At 45.7% G+C, this 19,850-nt stretch overlaps 1 protein-coding gene across 1 annotated transcript in view; it reads left to right on the top strand.

Annotated features, from left to right (window-relative positions):
• The window catches only part of LOC134908857 (uncharacterized), a 340,940-nt gene that overhangs the window by 115,713 nt on the left and 205,377 nt on the right, over window positions 1-19,850 (top strand). The gene's annotated exons all lie outside the window — the stretch shown is intronic.

Here is a 19,850-nt window from a genome sequence, read left to right as displayed (position 1 = left end):
GGGACCCGAGAGCGCTTATCGACCTTCAGGATGTTGACAAGACATATGCATCCCCTCTGATAGCAGCCAAGGCTGCAGCCAGTTAATCTCTGTGGCAGCATGGTTGGAGTAATGGTTAACATTACTGACTCACAGTTCTGAAGTCTTGGGTTCAGTTCCAATCATGACCCTAAGTGTGTGAAGTTTGTATGTTCTCCCCGTGCTTGCACGGTCCTCCCACAATCCAAAAATATACTGGTAGGTGACTTTTCGCCTGATAAAAATGAAACTTAGTGTGTGTAAGGAATATGGGGCCAGATGTATTAATCCCGGAGAAGTGATAAAGTGGAAGGTGATAACGGAGCAGCCAATCAGCTCCCAAGTGTCATTTTTCAAACCCAGTCTGTAACTTGACAGTTAGGAGCTGATTGGCTGGTGCGTTATCACCTTCCACTTTATCATTTCTCCAGGCTTAATACATCTGCCCCATAGAGTGTAAGCTCCAGCGGTCCAGGGCCTGATGTGAATGGCTAAATATTCTCTGTAAAGTGCAGCGGAACATGTGTGCCCCATATAAGTAACTGGTAATAAACAATAAAAAACGGCAGCCAATGGTTTGGAATTGTAGGTGCAAGGATGGGAGTACCTCTGTTTCTGCTGCTCAGTATCATTAATACTGGAAGTTTCCAGAATCCTGAGCTGCTCCTAGTGATGAATATTATTCTCTATTTTCTGCTGTTTTAGTGAAAGTCTGTTTCCAATTTATCGCTCTGAGCCGTTAAATCATCTGCGTAGCGTCAAATTGTCAGCATGGATCTGATCCAGAGGATCTACAGGGGATAAAATATCTTATTAATGAATATTGTTTTATGTTGTGACATTAACTTGTTTTTCCATTTTATCCCTCTGTCAGTGTCTAAGTATTGATGTGTTTTAAGATTTCTTTTGAACAATGGTTTCTGTGATTGCTGTAACCGTGCTCAGACCGTGCAGTAAATTCTATACAGCTGCTAACATCTGTCAGGAGTGAGTGAGTAGAATGCAGACATCATAACTCGGCCAGTTTCTGGGGAGGATTAAAGATCCCGGGCCTCGTTTACAGTCCAGCTCTGTTTTAGTGTGCACGGAATCTGGCGCGTTCAGTAAGATGGCGCTTGTGGCCCCCGACAGGTGCACATTACCACACGAGGGAGCAGGTGTGTGGCGGGCCCTCCCTGTCTGAGCATAGGGCCAACCCATCCCCACCACATACAAGCGGGCCTCCCCTCCTACTCGGAGCCCAATGATGTTCGGAAAGATGGCGCACAAGATAGTAGAGACTCAGGCACAGCGCCAGAGTCTTTACTTTCACTGCATGGCGCCATCTTCCCTACTGTATGACATTACAAGGCTGTATTTACGTGACCTAAAATATTCATGGAATACTGGTTGCTATGGAATATATCTTGTGACCCCACCAGCGGCAGTAGCGGCCCCTACCTAGTGCAGGGAGGCGGTGGGGGGGTTTAAGCACATATAAACATACATGTGCAAATGTATGTAATTATGTAATATATGTGCTGGCAGTGTATCCGTTTCAGCTACGGCGCTGTGTACCACAGTCGCCATGCAGAACCCGGGACTCGCATTAGACTTCACTCTCCTGAGCCCGCTCCCATATTCTCATTGGCTAGTTCCACAGGAGTCTAGGGGTGGGTTTAGGAGAGGAAAGTCTAGTGCCGAGTCCCGGGTTCTGCACGGTGGTAGTGATACACAGCGCCGCAGCCAATCCGGATACACTGCCAGTACATATATTACATACATCTACATATGTATGTTTATATGTGCTTACTTACTATCCCCGTTCCTGATCCAGACCGCTGCAGACCTCCTCCGCCGGCGCCGCTCTTCTCCTCTCCTCTCCTCGATCTATGGGAGAGACGTTATTACGTCTCTCCCATAGAACAGCATAGATACTAGAGGTCAATTATGACCCCTAGTGTCTGTGCCACTATGCTGTGTGGTGCGTGATGACGTCATCGCGCACTGCACAGCAAAGGTCCTCTCCATGAAGGGAAACTAGACTGTAGTGTCTAGTTTTCCTTCATGGAGAGGACCTTTTCATGGAGAGGATCTTTGCTGTGCGGTGTGCGATGACGGGGCAACCTGACCTAGGATACTTGTTACTAAGGTATTTATCATGTGACCTGACATATTCATAGGATAATGGTTCCTAGGGTTTTTCATACTTGCCACCTTTTGGAGTCTCCTCGTAGACAAGTAAGGGGTATTTATCATGTGACCTATTCATGGGATACTGGTTATTAGAATCATCCCTGTGGTATAGGGAATTTTTTACTCTACCAATACCAGTCTGTCAAAAAGTGGAGAGGAACCTGGTTCCTAACTTATGGCTGAAATAGGAACATCTTTGTGTTACTATACTCATTTTTATAGTCAAAACTCACCACCACATGCTGGTTACTGGCATATTCATAGGATGCTGGTTACTATGGCGACCTGACATAGTCATGGGATGCTGGTTACTAGGGTGACCTGGCATATCATGGGATGCTGGTTACTAGGGTGACCTGGCATATTCATGGGATGCTGGTTACTAGGGTGACCTGACATATTCATGGGATGCTGGTTACTAAGGTTACCTTGCATATTCATGGGATGCTGGTTACTAGGGCGACCTGACATATTCTCTTTACTAGGGTGACCTGAAATATTCATGGGATGCTGGTTACTAGGGCAACTTGACATATTCATGGGATGCTGGTTACCAGGGCGACCTGGCATATTCATGGGATGCTGGTTACTAGGGTGACCTGACCTATTCATGGGATGCTGGTTACTAGGGTGACCTGATATATTCATGGGATGCTGGTTACTAGGGTGACCTGACATATTCATGGGATGCTGGTTACTAGGGTGACCTGACATATTCATGGGATGCTGGTTACTAGGGTGACCTGACATATTCATGGGATGCTGGTTACTAGGGTGACCTGGCATATTCACTATTCACCCTCGCAAATTAACACCTCAACCCTGGCACACCAAATGCACCAGATATCTTCAAAAATGCTCACGTACTGCTGAGCGACACTGGAGGAAATCACGCTCTAAGGCAGACTTCCTCCATTTCAAACTTATGCTCTCATCCTTCAGTGCTGCCCTTTCTCTTGCTAAACAGTCATACTTCAAGAACCTCATCTCCTCCCAGTCTTCTAACCCCCGGCGCCTCTTTGCCACTCTCAACTCACTCCTCTGCCCACCTCCACCTCGTCTCCCTTCCTCACTCTCTGCTCTTGACTTTGCCACTTACTTCACATCCAAAATTGACTCCATACGTCAGGACATCAGGACATCACACCAGACCATCAGTAACCAGCTTTCTCTCATCCCTTACCAACCCTTCCCATCCCTCGCACCTACTCTGACATCTTTCTCCCATGCATCTGGAGAGGAAGTCATGGCCCTCATTCGTTCCTGTCCCCTCACCTCCTCCCCACTTGACCCTATCCCCTCCCGCCTCCTCCGCTACCTCTCTCCTTCTGCTTGTTCCCATCTTTCCCACCTTCTCAATCTGTCCCTCTCATCAGGCACTGTGCCCTCTGCCTTCAAGCATGCACTCATCTCTCCTATTCTTAAAAAACCTACACTTGATCCAAACACTCTCTCCAACTACCGACCCATCTCTCTCCTCCCTTTTGCCTCCAAACTCCTTGAGCGTATTGTCTGCAACCGTCTTACTTCCTTTCTTTCCTCACACTCACTGCTTGACCCATTCCAGTCTGGCTTCCATCCTCTCCACTCCACTGAAACTGCCCTTACAAAAGTATGCAATGACCTCTATGCTGCTAAATCTAAGGGACACTACTCTATACTTATTCTACTTGATCTCTCTGCTGCTTTTGACACTGTGGACCATCCTCTCCTACTGCAAATTCTTCACTCCATTGGTCTGCGTGACACTGCCCTCTCTTGGCTGTCCTCCTACCTTTCTGACCGTTCTTTCTCTGTCTCCTCTCATGACTCCACCTCCCCCTCACTTCCACTAACTGTAGGGGTACCCCAAGGTTCTGTCCTTGGTCCTCTTCTCTTCTCTCTCTATACGTCCTCACTAGATAAGCTCATTAGTTCTTTTGGTTTCCAATATCATCTCTATGCTGATGACACCCAAATCTATCTTTCCTCTCCAGACCTCTCCCCTGCTCTCCTCACTCGTATCTCCAACTGTCTCTCTGCTACCTCTTCCTGGATGTCCCAGCGCTTTCTTAAACTTAACATGTCTAAGACAGAGCTGATCATCTTTCCTCCCTCCCGCATAACCTCACCTCCTACAATCTCATTATCTATTGATGGCACTACTATCTCCTCTAGCCCCCAAGTGCGCTGTCTTGGAGTAATCCTTGACTCCTCCTTCTCCTTCAAACCACACATTTAGCACCTCTCACAAACCTGCCATTTTCATCAAAAAAATATTTCCAGGATCAGACCCTTTCTGACCCAGGATGCCACTAAGACTCTTATCCACTCACTGGTCATCTCCAGACTGGACTACTGTAATCTGCTCCTGACTGGCATTCCTGACATACCTCTCTCCACTCCAATCTATCCTCAATGCTGCTGCCCGGCTCATCTTCCTCACCAAACGCACTACGTCCACCTCTCCTCTCTTACTAGACCTTCACTGGCTCCCCTTCCCTTTCAGAATCCATTTCAAGCTTCTCACACTCGCTTACAAAGCCCTCACCCACTCCTCTCCCATCTACATCTCTGACCTTATCTCCCTTTACACTCCCACCCGTCCTCTTCGCTCTGCTAATGCACGCCGACTCTCCTGCCTACGGATTACTTCCTCCCACTCCTACCTCCAAGATTTTTCACGTGCTGCACCACTTCTTTGGAATTCCCTACCTTTCCCCCTCAGACTCTCCACCTCTCTACAAAACTTCAAACGATCTCTCAAGACCCACTTCTTCACCAAACCCAGCCAAATCTCATCCTAACCCTCTGTTCTTCGCTCTCTATGTACCCCATCTGTGTCACCCCTGTCTGTCTACCCCTCCCCTTTACAATGTAAAATCTCACGAGCAGGGCCCTCTTCTCCTTTCTTACTTTAATAATCTTCAACTGCACCACATCCAGCAGTCTTCTGCCACCTGATACTTATTCCAGTGTCATCTGCTGATGTAACTATGTTTATTTACCCTGTACTTGTACTATACTGTCATCAACTGTAAGTTGCTGTTTTCCTGTTTGATTATTTGTTTATGTATTCTGTAATTGGGCGCTGCGGAACCCTTGTGGCGCCATATAAATAAAGGATAATAATAAATAATAATATTCATGGGATGCTGGTTACTAGGGTGACCTGACATATTCATGGGATGCTGGTTACTAGGGTGACCTGATATATCCATGGGATGCTGGTTACTAGGGTGACCTGATATATCCATGGGATGCTGGTTACTAGGGTGACCTGACATATTCATGGGATGCTGGTTACTAGGGTGACCTGGCATATTCATGGGATGCTGGTTACTAGGGTGACCTGGCATATTCATGGGATGCTGTTTACTAGGGTGACCTGACATATTCATGGGATGCTGGTTTGACCTGGCATATTCATGGGATGCTGGTTACTAGGGTGACCTGACATATTCATGGGATGCTGGTTACTAGGGTGACCTGGCATATTCATGGGATGCTGGTTACTAGGGCAATCTGGCATATTCATGGGATGCTGGTTACTAGGGCGACCTGACATAGTCATGGGATGCTGGTTACTAGGGTGACCTGGCATATTCATGGGATGCTGGTTACTAGGGTGACCTGACATATTCATGGGATGCTGGTTACTAGGGCAATCTGGCATATTCATGGGATGCTGGTTACTAGGGCGACCTGACATAGTCATGGGATGCTGGTTACTAGGGTGACCTGGCATATTCATGGGATGCTGGTTACTAGGGTGACCTGACATATTCATGGGATGCTGGTTACTAGGGCAATCTGGCATATTCATGGGATGCTGGTTACTAGGGCGACCTGACATAGTCATGGGATGCTGGTTACTAGGGTGACCTGGCATATTCATGGGATGCTGGTTACTAGAGTGACCTGACATATTCATGGGATGCTGGTTACTAGGTTGACCTGACATATATATGGGCTGCTGGTTACTAGGGTGACCTGACATATATATGGGCTGCTGGTTACTAGGGTGACCTGACATATTCATGGGATGCTGGTTACTAGAGAAACCTGACATATTCATAAAATGCTGTTTACTAGGGTGACCTGACATAGTCATAGGATGCTGGTTACTAGGGCAACCTGACCTAGGATACTGGTTACTAAGGTATTTATCATGTGACCTGACATATTCATAGGATAATGGTTCCTAGGGTTTTTCATACTTGCCACCTTTTGGAGTCTCCTCATAGACAAGTAAGGGGTATTTATCATGTGACCTGGCATATTCATGGGATACTGGTTATTAGAATCATCCCTGTAGTATAGGGAATTTTTTACTCTACCAATACCAGTCTGTCAAAAAGTGGAGAGGAACCTGGCGTATATATTATGGCTGAAATAGGAACATCTTTGTGTTACTAACTATACTCATTTTTATAGTCAAAACTCACCACCACATCATATGTGTGTACATCTGGCTCTGACACTAGCTAGTGCCTCCCCAGCCACTGACCTCACCACACCTCAATGCTAAACAGGTTACAGCTGGTGATAATGGGGTAAATCACACTGGTGGTAAATATTGCTCTCACCGGCAATAGTCCCCCCCCAATTTTCTCACATGGGCCACCCTCTGTAACTATCTGCCTGTTCTGCCAAGGCGGTAACTAGATGGTGCTACTGTAATAAAACACTTTTCAATGCGCCTCAGTTTAAATCGTATATCTTTGTTAATTCAAAATAAAAAGTTTCTTAATAAATAAATAAATAAATATATATATATATATATATATATATATATATATATATATATATATATATATATAAAAATAAAACCAATGTTATGCTCCGGCACTGGGCACTGCCCCGGCAATGGGGCTGACCTGCTCTGGTGCCCCCCTCTAGGGGCAAGGCCCATATGGATAATGGCAAGAAATGATGAGGCGGCACTAAGAGTCTTGAAACAGCTTAAAACTTGTAATGGTGCATATCAACGTTTCGGGGTCTCCCCCTTCATCAGGATTATTGCTTAACAACAAACAGTGTGCTTAAATAAGACTTAGCCCCAGTAAGAACATCCCCTCTCGAGTGTGCCGCTGGCCTCGCCGTCCCGGCTTCCAGCCCATCGTCAGTGGTGTCTCAGCGGAAGCGACGCGCCGGTTCCCGGAGGCGCGTCCATGGCAACGCTGCCTGGCAACAGAGGAACATGTACACAACCTTAATTATACAGTGCCGTGAACATTACTGCTAAAAACAGTTATTATAGACTTTTAGTATTGTTAAATTACTTAGTGTCATAAATATAAAGTGCTCTTGTTGCGTGATGCCAGGTCAGACATAACATAGTGATCCGCAATGCGGACAAAGGCGGAGCCATAGTGATCCAGGAGATTGCTGACTATAAAGAAGAGTGTCAGAGACTGTAATGATGAACATACTTACTGTAAATTATTGCGTGATCCGTCAGCTGAATATCAGGCAGAATTAAAAGACATTTTGCAGCAAGCTAGGGATGAGGACATTATTTCAGCAGAAGTGTTTCAGAAATTGTGGTCTGACCACCCTGTGTCACCCCTTTTTTATACCATCCCTAAGATCCATAAGGACGCGCAGAGGCCACCGGGCAGACCAATTATTTCAGCCCGGGGGTCTCTGTGCGAACCAATTGCGATCTTTTTGGATTGTTATTTACAACCCTGTATACAGGGTACATTCATTCACCTTAAAGATTCTACCACACTGCTTCATAAGTTTTCTTCTTTTGACCAGATACCGTCTGATATTATTTTAGCCACTATTGATGTCACAAGTCTATAACCCTGCATCCCGCATGCATAAGGGATGCAGGCGGTTAGACATTTGACTACGGGGAATGTATCTTATGAGGGCCCCGACATTGATTTTTTTTATGACATTATTGAATTTCACTTTAACGCTTAATTTTTTCAGTTTTGATGGACAGTTCTACAGGCAGCAAACGGGGTGTGCCATGGGATCTTCTGTGGCACCCTCGTTTGCAAATGCCTATATGTGGCAGGTAGAACGGAGTCTCTTTTTCTCCAATAGTTTGATTTCTAACAGATTGTTTTTATACTATAGGTATATAGACGACCTGCTTCTAATGTGGTATGGAGATGTGGCTGATTTACAGGACATCATCGTAACTCATAATGCCACAGATAGTCCTATTAAATTGACATTGGGCAGCAGCCGCAGTGAAATTTGCTTCCTGGATCTTAATATCAGAATACAGGAAGGCACAGTGGTGACGTCTTTATACAAAAAACCGACAGACCGTAACACCATACTTAGATACGACAGCTGCCATCCAGTATCTACTGTTAGGAGGAGTGTACCTTATTCCCAACTCTTGAGAGTGTGTAAGATCAATAGTAATGTACAAGAAAGGGATAAGCAATTGGATGAAATGGAATCGAGATTAAGCGCTAGAGGTTACCCACGACAATTATTGGCCCAGGCCAGAGCAAAAGCGATTAGCAAAAATAGGACCGAAAGTCTTAAACCAAAAAGAGCCAAAAAATTAGGTGAAATCATCCCTTGGGTGTGTGAATACAATGTATATAGTAATCATGCACAAAAGCAGGTCAAAAAACTGTGGCCCCAGGTAACAACTGATCCGGACTTGATGTATTTCGCCATCAAAGAGTGATGCCTAGTTATGTGAAAGGGCGGAGTATTAAAGACATGGTCGTTAAAACTGACATGGCAAAATTTAAGGAGATCCCAAAACATTTTCTGAAACGTAAGAACGGGTGCTTTAAATGCACAGGATGTACGACCTGTGCACATATGTCTTTGGGAGACAGTATTACACATCCATGTTCAGGTAAAAAATATCCCATCAAATGGCCTTTAACGTGTACTACCAAATTCGTAATTTATGTCATCATATATTGTCCGTGTGGTAGATACATCGGCAAGACCGAATGTCAATTTAAAACCAGGATGGCACAACACAGGTTGGCTATCAGGAATGCTCTTGCATCAGGCAAGGGGGACCAACCTGTAGCCAGACACTTTTTGGAATACAGACATACCATGGCTACTTTTAAGCACAGAATCATCGACCATGTGCCGGAATCTATGCGGGGCGGGAATAGAGGTAAAAAGCTCTTACAATTAGAGTCTATGTGGATTCATAGACTAAACACCCTTAGACCCGCCGGTCTTAATGACAATCTAGGCCTTATCCATTTTATTTAATGGAGGTGGAGATCCCTTAAAATTGCCCAGTTACGTGACATCTGCACCATAATCCCTGAAGAATTTTTGATTGATAGGGTTTGGGAATAATATGAGTAATGCGAGGGTGGCGGTCTATGTAAGGGATATTCATTCAATTTAATTTAAGTTAGGGCAGCAATACAGACTAACAGGAAAGCCGTGGCAATATGAAAACCAACTCTGGGTATCAGTGATAGGTGTTTACTATTAGGTTATATCTTTTAGATTGTAGTATGGGCTTACAATGTACGGTGGTGTGGCCATTAGGTTGGTCCATGTATTATTTTTTTCACGTTGTAGATATTTATGTTAAAAAAAGTCCTTTTTTATTTATGCACTATGTTATGTCTGAAATGGCATCACGCAACAAGAGCACTTTATATTTATGACACAAAGTAATTTAACAATACTAAAAGTCTATAATAACTGTTTTTAGCAGTAATGTTTACGGCACTGTATAATTAAGGTTGTGTACATGTTCCTCTGTTGCCAGGCAGCGTTGCAATGGACGCGCCTCCGGGCGCCGGCGCGTCGCTTCCGCTGAGACACCAGTGACGATGGGCTGGACGCCGGGACGGCGTGGCCAGCGCCACACGCGAGAGGGGATGTTCTTACTGGGGGTAAGTCTTATTTAAGCACACTGTTTGTTGTTAAGCACTAATCCTGACGAAGGGGGAGACCCCGAAACGTTGATATGCACCATTACAAGTTTTAAGCTGTTTCAAGACTCTGAGTGCCGCCTCATCATTTCTTGCCATTATATATATATATATATATATATATAAATGCAAAAGCCCTTACCCACTCACTCACTGACTCACTGACTGACTGACTGACTCACTCACTCACTCACTCACTCACTCACTCACTCACTCACTCATCACTGAGGGGCAGATGTATTAACCTGGAGAAGGCATAAGGAAGTGATAAACCAGTGATAAGTGCAAGGTGATAAAGGCACCAGCCAATCTGTTCCAATATGTAAATTAACAGTTAGGATCTGATTGGCTGGTGCCTTTATCACCTTGCACTTATCACTGGTATATCACTTCCTTATGCCTTCTCCAGGTTAATACATCTGCCCCTGATTCTCTTACTTCCCGATATGTTACGAAGATGAAATGTAACATAAGCATTCTGCAGGTGGGAAATAGGAAAACTACGTAATTAGAATTTGAATAAACTTCCCCTAAGGGGATGAACAGGGGGTTGACATAATGACATCATAACCAATGCGTTGCGTGAACGATAACGCCCAAATGGACAATCGGATCAAAATTTGGATTGCACCTCCAGTGTGTAAAATTTAATAAACTACAAAAATGCTCCCGTCACTTTTTACCGTCGCTGCTACGGGTGCTCCTCGGGTAACGCCAAGAACCATGGATTCATATTTACTTACATTTCATCTCTATAGATTTACCAAATTATTAACACTCATTTATATGTACATACAACCGTGACAATCAGAAACTCTCGTGTGAAGAACGGGTAGAACAGCTAGTTTAGGATAAAATTGACATTATATGTAATATAAGCAGCATATTATGTACAGTGCTGATTATGTGCTTGTCTTTATGAATACTTTACTGTTTTTATATTTGGAACACAGTGTGAAATCTTGGCTTACAGTTTCAATGTACATGACGCTGGCGCACGTGTGGGATGGCGTCAATCTTAACATTACCTACAGTGCTCCGTTACACTCAGCTGCCCCGGCGGTATAGGAAGCATTTTAATAAATAGCTCCTGTAATCTCTCTCAGTGTCCCGTTAGAGTGAGGGCCCCCAGACCCACGCCTTGGGTAATTATGAGCCTGGCCTGATAAATAATGTGAATATCTTCTCATCAAAAATCCACTTTTATATCTACTAAACCATTTTACAAAAGCAGCAGAGACTGATGAATAAATAAAGTGCAGCGTCCCCCGGGATGTGCGACGTGCCTCCATGGCGAATACGCTGAGAGCAGGATTCAGGGCCAGGAAATTGGATGCATCTGGCGCGTATTAGCAGGAAGATCTGGCAGGTCTGATAAATAACTGTATCAGGCTTCTGTGCAGCAACTGATGAAAACAGGCTCAGGCCTTATGTTGCTACCAGTAATAGGGATTCCGGACGCAGTATGTGGGGTCCTTGCGGCTTCGTAAACGTATCTTTTGGAATCCGTGGCTTAAATCCGGGGCCCTTTTATTCTTCCACCTTTTGCACTATTTTTTGCTTTAAGTTTAAAAAAATAGAGGTTTCTGTATAGTAGGAAACCAAGAAATGTATCCATGGTTACTGATGTGCGCGTGCCCAGGATCTGTACTGCGCATGTGGAGATCCGTGATGTGACGATGGTCGCAGTGCCCCCATGGATTCACGAAAAATGCTCCAATAGCCCTCTAATACAATTGAGTGATACTAAAATACAGTGAAAAGGGTGTGAAAATGTTAATAAATAGGCCCTAAGGCTGCTCCTCACCTCTGTTATGTGCTGGTAATATTAATTAGAGATGAGCGCCTGAAATTTTTCGGGTTTTGTGTTTTGGTTTTGGGTTCGGTTCCGCGGCCGTGTTTTGGGTTCGAACGCGTTTTGGCAAAACCTCACCGAATTATTTTTGTCGGATTCGGGTGTGTTTTGGATTCGGGTGTTTTTTTCAAAAAACCCTAAAAAACAGCTTAAATCATAGAATTTGGGGGTAATTTTGATCCCAAAGTATTATTAACCTCAAAAAACATAATTTACACTCATTTTCAGCCTATTCTGAACACATCACACCTCACAATATTATTTTTAGTCCTAAAATTTGCACCGAGGTCGCTGTGTGAGTAAGATAAGCGACCCTAGTGGCCGACACAAACACCGGGCCCATCTAGGAGTGGCACTGCAGTGTCACGCAGGATGTCCCTTCCAAAAAACCCTCCCCAAACAGCACATGACGCAAAGAAAAAAAGAGGCGCAATGAGGTAGCTGTGTGAGTAAGATTAGCGACCCTAGTGGCCGACACAAACACCGGGCCCATCTAGGAGTGGCACTGCAGTGTCACGCAGGATGGCCCTTCCAAAAAACCCTCCCCAAACAGCACATGACGCAAAGAAAAAAAGAGGCGCAATGAGGTAGCTGACTGTGTGAGTAAGATTAGCGACCCTAGTGGCCGACACAAACACCGGGCACATCTAGGAGTGGCACTGCAGTGTCACGCAGGATGTCCCTTCCAAAAAACCCTCCCCAAACAGCACATGACGCAAAGAAAAAAAGAGGCGCAATGAGGTAGCTGTGTGAGTAAGATTAGCGACCCTAGTGGCCGACACAAACACCGGGCCCATCTAGGAGTGGCACTGCAGTGTCACGCAGGATGTCCCTTCCAAAAAACCCTCCCCAATCAGCACATGATGCAAAGAAAAAGAAAAGAAAAAAGAGGTGCAAGATGGAATTATCCTTGGGCCCTCCCACCCACCCTTATGTTGTATAAACAAAACAGGACATGCACACTTTAACCAACCCATCATTTCAGTGACAGGGTCTGCCACACGACTGTGACTGATATGACGGGTTGGTTTGGACCCCCCCCAAAAAAGAAGCAATTAATCTCTCCTTGCACAAACTGGCTCTACAGAGGCAAGATGTCCACCTCATCTTCACCCTCCGATATATCACCGTGTACATCCCCCTCCTCACAGATTATCAATTCGTCCCCACTGGAATCCACCATCTCAGCTCCCTGTGTACTTTGTGGAGGCAATTGCTGCTGGTCAATGTCTCCGCGGAGGAATTGATTATAATTCATTTTAATGAACATCATCTTCTCCACATTTTCTGGATGTAACCTCGTACGCCGATTGCTGACAAGGTGAGCGGCGGCACTAAACACTCTTTCGGAGTACACACTTGTGGGAGGGCAACTTAGGTAGAATAAAGCCAGTTTGTGCAAGGGCCTCCAAATTGCCTCTTTTTCCTGCCAGTATAAGTACGGACTGTGTGACGTGCCTACTTGGATGCGGTCACTCATATAATCCTCCACCATTCTATCAATGTTGAGAGAATCATATGCAGTGACAGTAGACGACATGTCCGTAATCGTTGTCAGGTCCTTCAGTCCGGACCAGATGTCAGCATCAGCAGTCGCTCCAGACTGCCCTGCATCACCGCCAGCGGGTGGGCTCGGAATTCTGAGCCTTTTCCTCGCACCCCCAGTTGCGGGAGAATGTGAAGGAGGAGATGTTGACAGGTCGCGTTCCGCTTGACTTGACAATTTTGTCACCAGCAGGTCTTTCAACCCCAGCAGACCTGTGTCTGCCGGAAAGAGAGATCCAAGGTAGGCTTTAAATCTAGGATCGAGCACGGTGGCCAAAATGTAGTGCTCTGATTTCAACAGATTGACCACCCGTGAATCCTTGTTAAGCGAATTAAGGGCTGCATCCACAAGTCCCACATGCCTAGCGGAATCGCTCCGTGTTAGCTCCTTCTTCAATGCCTCCAGCTTCTTCTGCAAAAGCCTGATGAGGGGAATGACCTGACTCAGGCTGGCAGTGTCTGAACTGACTTCACGTGTGGCAAGTTCAAAGGGCATCAGAACCTTGCACAACGTTGAAATCATTCTCCACTGCACTTGAGACAGGTGCATTCCATCTCCTATATCGTGCTCAATTGTATAGGCTTGAATGGCCTTTTGCTGCTCCTCCAACCTCTGAAGCATATAGAGGGTTGAATTCCACCTCGTTACCACTTCTTGCTTCAGATGATGGCAGGGCAGGTTCAGTAGTTTTTGGTGGTGCTCCAGTCTTCTGTACGTGGTGCCTGTACGCCGAAAGTGTCCCGCAATTTTTCTGGCCACCGACAGCATCTCTTGCACGCCCCTGTCGTTTTTTAAAAAATTCTGCACCACCAAATTCAAGGTATGTGCAAAACATGGGACGTGCTGGAATTTGCCCATATTTAATGCACACACAATATTGCTGGCGTTGTCCGATGCCACAAATCCACAGGAGAGTCCAATTGGGGTAAGCCATTCCGCGATGATCTTCCTCAGTTGCCGTAAGAGGTTTTCAGCTGTGTGCGTATTCTGGAAAGCGGTGATACAAAGCGTAGCCTGCCTAGGAAAGAGTTGGCGTTTGCGAGATGCTGCTACTGGTGCCGCCGCTGCTGTTCTTGCGGCGGGAGTCCATACATCTACCCAGTGGGCTGTCACAGTCATATAGTCCTGACCCTGCCCTGCTCCACTTGTCCACATGTCCGTGGTTAAGTGGACATTGGGTACAACTGCATTTTTTAGGACACTGGTGAGTCTTTTTCTGACGTCCGTGTACATTCTCGGTATCGCCTGCCTAGAGAAGTGGAACCTAGATGGTATTTGGTAACGGGGGCACACTGCCTCAATAAATTGTCTAGTTCCCTGTGAACTAACGGCGGATACCGGACGCACGTCTAACACCAACATAGTTGTCAAGGACTCAGTTATCCGCTTTGCAGTAGGATGACTGCTGTGATATTTCATCTTCCTCGCAAAGGACTGTTGAACAGTCAATTGCTTACTGGAAGTAGTACAAGTGGGCTTACGACTTCCCCTCTGGGATGACCATCGACTCCCAGCGGCAACAACAGCAGCGCCAGCAGCAGTAGGCGTTACACGCAAGGATGCATCGGAGGAATCCCAGGCAGGAAAGGACTCGTCAGACTTGCCAGTGACATGGCCTGCAGGACTATTGGCATTCCTGGGGAAGGAGGAAATTGACACTGAGGGAGTTGGTGGGGTGGTTTGCGTGAGCTTGGTTACAAGAGGAAGGGATTTACTGGTCAGTGGACTGCTTCCGCTGTCACCCAAAGTTTTTGAACTTGTCACTGACTTATTATGAATGCGCTGCAGGTGACGTATAAGGGAGGATGTTCCGAGGTGGTTAACGTCCTTACCCCTACTTATTACAGCTTGACAAAGGGAACACACGGCTTGACACCTGTTGTCCGCATTTCTGGTGAAATACCTCCACACCGAAGAGCTGATTTTTTTGGTATTTTCACCTGGCATGTCAACGGCCATATTCCTCCCACGGACAACAGGTGTCTCCCCGGGTGCCTGACTTAAACAAACCACCTCACCATCAGAATCCTCCTGGTCAATTTCCTCCCCAGCGCCAGCAACACCCATATCCTCCTCATCCTGGTGTACTTCAACACTGACATCTTCAATCTGACTATCAGGAACTGGACTGCGGGTGCTCCTTCCAGCACTTGCAGGGGGCATGCAAATAGTGGAAGGCGCATGCTCTTCACGTCCAGTGTTGGGAAGGTCAGGCATCGCAAACGACACAATTGGACTCTCCTTGTGGATTTGGGATTTCAAAGAACGCACAGTTCTTTGCGGTGCTTTTGCCAGCTTGAGTCTTTTCAGTTTTCTAGCGAGAGGCTGAGTGCTTCCATCCTCATGTGAAGCTGAACCACTAGCCATGAACATAGGCCAGGGCCTCAGCCGTTCCTTGCCACTCCGTGTGGTAAATGGCATATTGGCAAGTTTACGCTTCTCCTCCGACAATTTTATTTTAGGTTTTGGAGTCCTTTTTTTTCTGATATTTGGTGTTTTGGATTTGACATGCTCTGTACTATGACATTGGGCATCGGCCTTGGCAGACGACGTTGCTGGCATTTCATCGTCTCGGCCATGACTAGTGGCAGCAGCTTCAGCACGAGGTGGAAGTGGATCTTGATCTTTCCCTAATTTTGGAACCTCAACTTTTTTGTTCTCCATATTTTATAGGCAGAACTAAAAGGCACCTCAGGTAAACAATGGAGATGGATGGATTGGATAGTTTACTAGTATACAATTATGGACGGACTGCCACGGTTAGGTGGTATAAAAAAACCACGGTTAGGTGGTATATATTATAATAATAATACAATTATGGATGGACGGACTGCCTGCCGACTGCCGACACAGAGGTAGCCACAGCCGTGAACTACCGCACTGTACACTGGTTGATAAAGAGATAGTAGTATACTCGTAACAACTAGTATGACACTATGACGACGGTATAAAGAATGGAAAAAAAACCACGGTTAGGTGGTATATATTATAATAATAATACAATTATGGATGGACGGACTGCCTGCCGACTGCCGACACAGAGGTAGCCACAGCCGTGAACTACCGCACTGTACACTGGTTGATAAAGAGATAGTAGTATACTCGTAACAACTAGTATGACACTATGACGACGGTATAAAGAATGGAAAAAAAACCACGGTTAGGTGGTATATATTATAATAATAATACAATTATCGATGGACGGACTGCCTGCCGACTGCCGACACAGAGGTAGCCACAGCCGTGAACTACCGCACTGTACACTGGTTGATAAAGAGATAGTAGTATACTCGTAACAACTAGTATGACACTATGACGACGGTATAAAGAATGGAAAAAAAACCACGGTTAGGTGGTATATATTATAATAATAATACAATTATGGATGGACGGACTGCCTGCCGACTGCCGACACAGAGGTAGCCACAGCCGTGAACTACCGCACTGTACACTGGTTGATAAAGAGATAGTAGTATACTCGTAACAACTAGTATGACACTATGACGACGGTATAAAGAATGGAAAAAAAACCACGGTTAGGTGGTATATATTATAATAATAATACAATTATGGATGGACGGACTGCCTGCCGACTGCCGACACAGAGGTAGCCACAGCCGTGAACTACCGCACTGTACACTGGTTGATAAAGAGATAGTAGTATACTCGTAACAACTAGTATGACACTATGACGACGGTATAAAGAATGGAAAAAAAAACACGGTTAGGTGGTATATATTATAATAATAATACAATTATGGATGGACGGACTGCCTGCCGACTGCCGACACAGAGGTAGCCACAGCCGTGAACTACCGCACTGTACACTGGTTGATAAAGAGATAGTAGTATACTCGTAACAACTAGTATGACACTATGACGACGGTATAAAGAATGGAAAAAAAACCACGGTTAGGTGGTATATATTATAATAATAATACAATTATGGATGGACGGACTGCCTGCCGACTGCCGACACAGAGGTAGCCACAGCCGTGAACTACCGCACTGTACACTGGTTGATAAAGAGATAGTAGTATACTCGTAACAACTAGTATGACACTATGACGACGGTATAAAGAATGGAAAAAAAACCACGGTTAGGTGGTATATATTATAATAATAATACAATTATGGATGGACGGACTGCCTGCCGACTGCCGACACAGAGGTAGCCACAGCCGTGAACTACCGCACTGTACACTGGTTGATAAAGAGATAGTAGTATACTCGTAACAACTAGTATGACACTATGACGACGGTATAAAGAATGGAAAAAAAACCACGGTTAGGTGGTATATATTATAATAATAATACAATTATGGATGGACGGACTGCCTGCCGACTGCCGACACAGAGGTAGCCACAGCCGTGAACTACCGCACTGTACACTGGTTGATAAAGAGATAGTAGTATACTCGTAACAACTAGTATGACACTATGACGACGGTATAAAGAATGGAAAAAAAACCACGGTTAGGTGGTATATATTATAATAATAATACAATTATGGATGGACGGACTGCCTGCCGACTGCCGACACAGAGGTAGCCACAGCCGTGAACTACCGCACTGTACACTGGTTGATAAAGAGATAGTAGTATACTCGTAACAACTAGTATGACACTATGACGACGGTATAAAGAATGGAAAAAAAACCACGGTTAGGTGGTATATATTATAATAATAATACAATTATGGATGGACGGACTGCCTGCCGACTGCCGACACAGAGGTAGCCACAGCCGTGAACTACCGCACTGTACACTGGTTGATAAAGAGATAGTAGTATACTCGTAACAACTAGTATGACACTATGACGGTATAAAGAAAGAAAAAAAAATACCACGGTTAGGTGGTATATATTGTAATACAATTATGGATGGACGGACTGCCTGCCGAGTTCCGACTGCCGACACAGAGGTAGCCACAGCCGTGAACTACCGCACTGTACTGTGTCTGCTGCTAATATAGACTGGTTGATAAAGAGATAGTATACAATACATACAACAATATACTACTATACTGGTGGTCAGGCACTGGTCACCACTAGTCACACTGGCAGTGGCACTCCTGCAGCAAAAGTGTGCACTGTTTAATTTTAAATTAATATAATATTATGTACTCCTGGGGGCTCCTGCTATAACAACCTGCAGTGCTCCCCAGTCTCCCCCACAATTATTATAAGCTTTACCTTTTATACATTGATGTGCAGCACACTGGGCTGAGCTGAGTGCACACAGACTGAGTCACACTGTGTGACTGGCTGCTGCTGTGTATCGTTTTTTTTCAGGCAGAGAACGGATATAGCAGAGAACGGATATATATTAAAATAAATAAAAGTTAACTAACAACAACTGCACTGGTCACTGTGGTAAACTCTGTCTGACTCTGCACAATCTCTCTCTCTCTTCTAATCTAATTTCTAATGGAGAGGACGCCAGCCACGTCCTCTCCCTATCAATCTCAATGCACGTGTGAAAATGGCGGCGACGCGCGGCTCCTTATATAGAATCCGAGTCTCGCGAGAATCCGACAGCGTCATGATGACGTTCGGGCGCGCTCGGGTTAACCGAGCAAGGCGGGAGGATCCGAGTCTGCTCGGACCCGTGAAAAAAACATGAAGTTCGTGCGGGTTCGGTTTCAGAGAAACCGAACCCGCTCATCTCTAATATTAATGGGTCTGGGACTGAGGGTCGACAGCACAAAGGTCGACACACCTTAGGTCGACGCCAATTGGTCGACACACCTTAGGTCGACATGGACAAAAGGTCGACATGGACAAAAGGTCGACAGGAACAAGGTCGACATGGAAAAAGGTCGACATGAGTTTTTTATGTTTTTTTGGTGTCGTTTTCTTCGTAGAGTGACCGGGAACCCCAATTAGTGCACCGCGTCCCCTCGCATGGCTCGCTTCGCTCGCCATGCTTCGGGCATGGTGCCTTCGCTCCGCTACCGCTTCGCTCGGCACACTTTACCGTTCCAATCGTAGTCCAGCAGTGGTTGCTGGGAGGTTGGGGGGGGGGGGGGGGGGGGGGCGGAGCCAGCGCTAGGTGCCGAGCAGAGAGCAGGGAAGCATTGAGCTTCCCTGCCGTCTCCACACCACAGTTCAGGTTATGCCGTCCTGAGATGGCGAACCTGAACTCCATGAATCGCACTCACCATACAAAGGTATGGTGATGCGATTCAGGCACAGAGCGGAGGTACCGCTGGAGAAGTCAGAGACTTCTGTGGATTGCAGTAGGCAGAGAAAAGCCCTGTTTAACGTAAAACAGGGCTTTTCACTGCTGCATGAATAGACCCCAAAGAGAGGGGGCTGGGGAGAGAGAGAGTGGGGGTAGGGGCAGATAGGGACTGAGGGAGAAAAAGAGGGGGG

The sequence above is a fragment of the Pseudophryne corroboree genome, chromosome 4 (assembly GCF_028390025.1).
Source record: "Pseudophryne corroboree isolate aPseCor3 chromosome 4, aPseCor3.hap2, whole genome shotgun sequence".
NCBI lineage: Eukaryota > Metazoa > Chordata > Amphibia > Anura > Myobatrachidae > Pseudophryne > Pseudophryne corroboree.
Note: the sequence above shows the minus strand (reverse complement) of the source record. Positions and strands in the feature narration are given on the sequence as shown.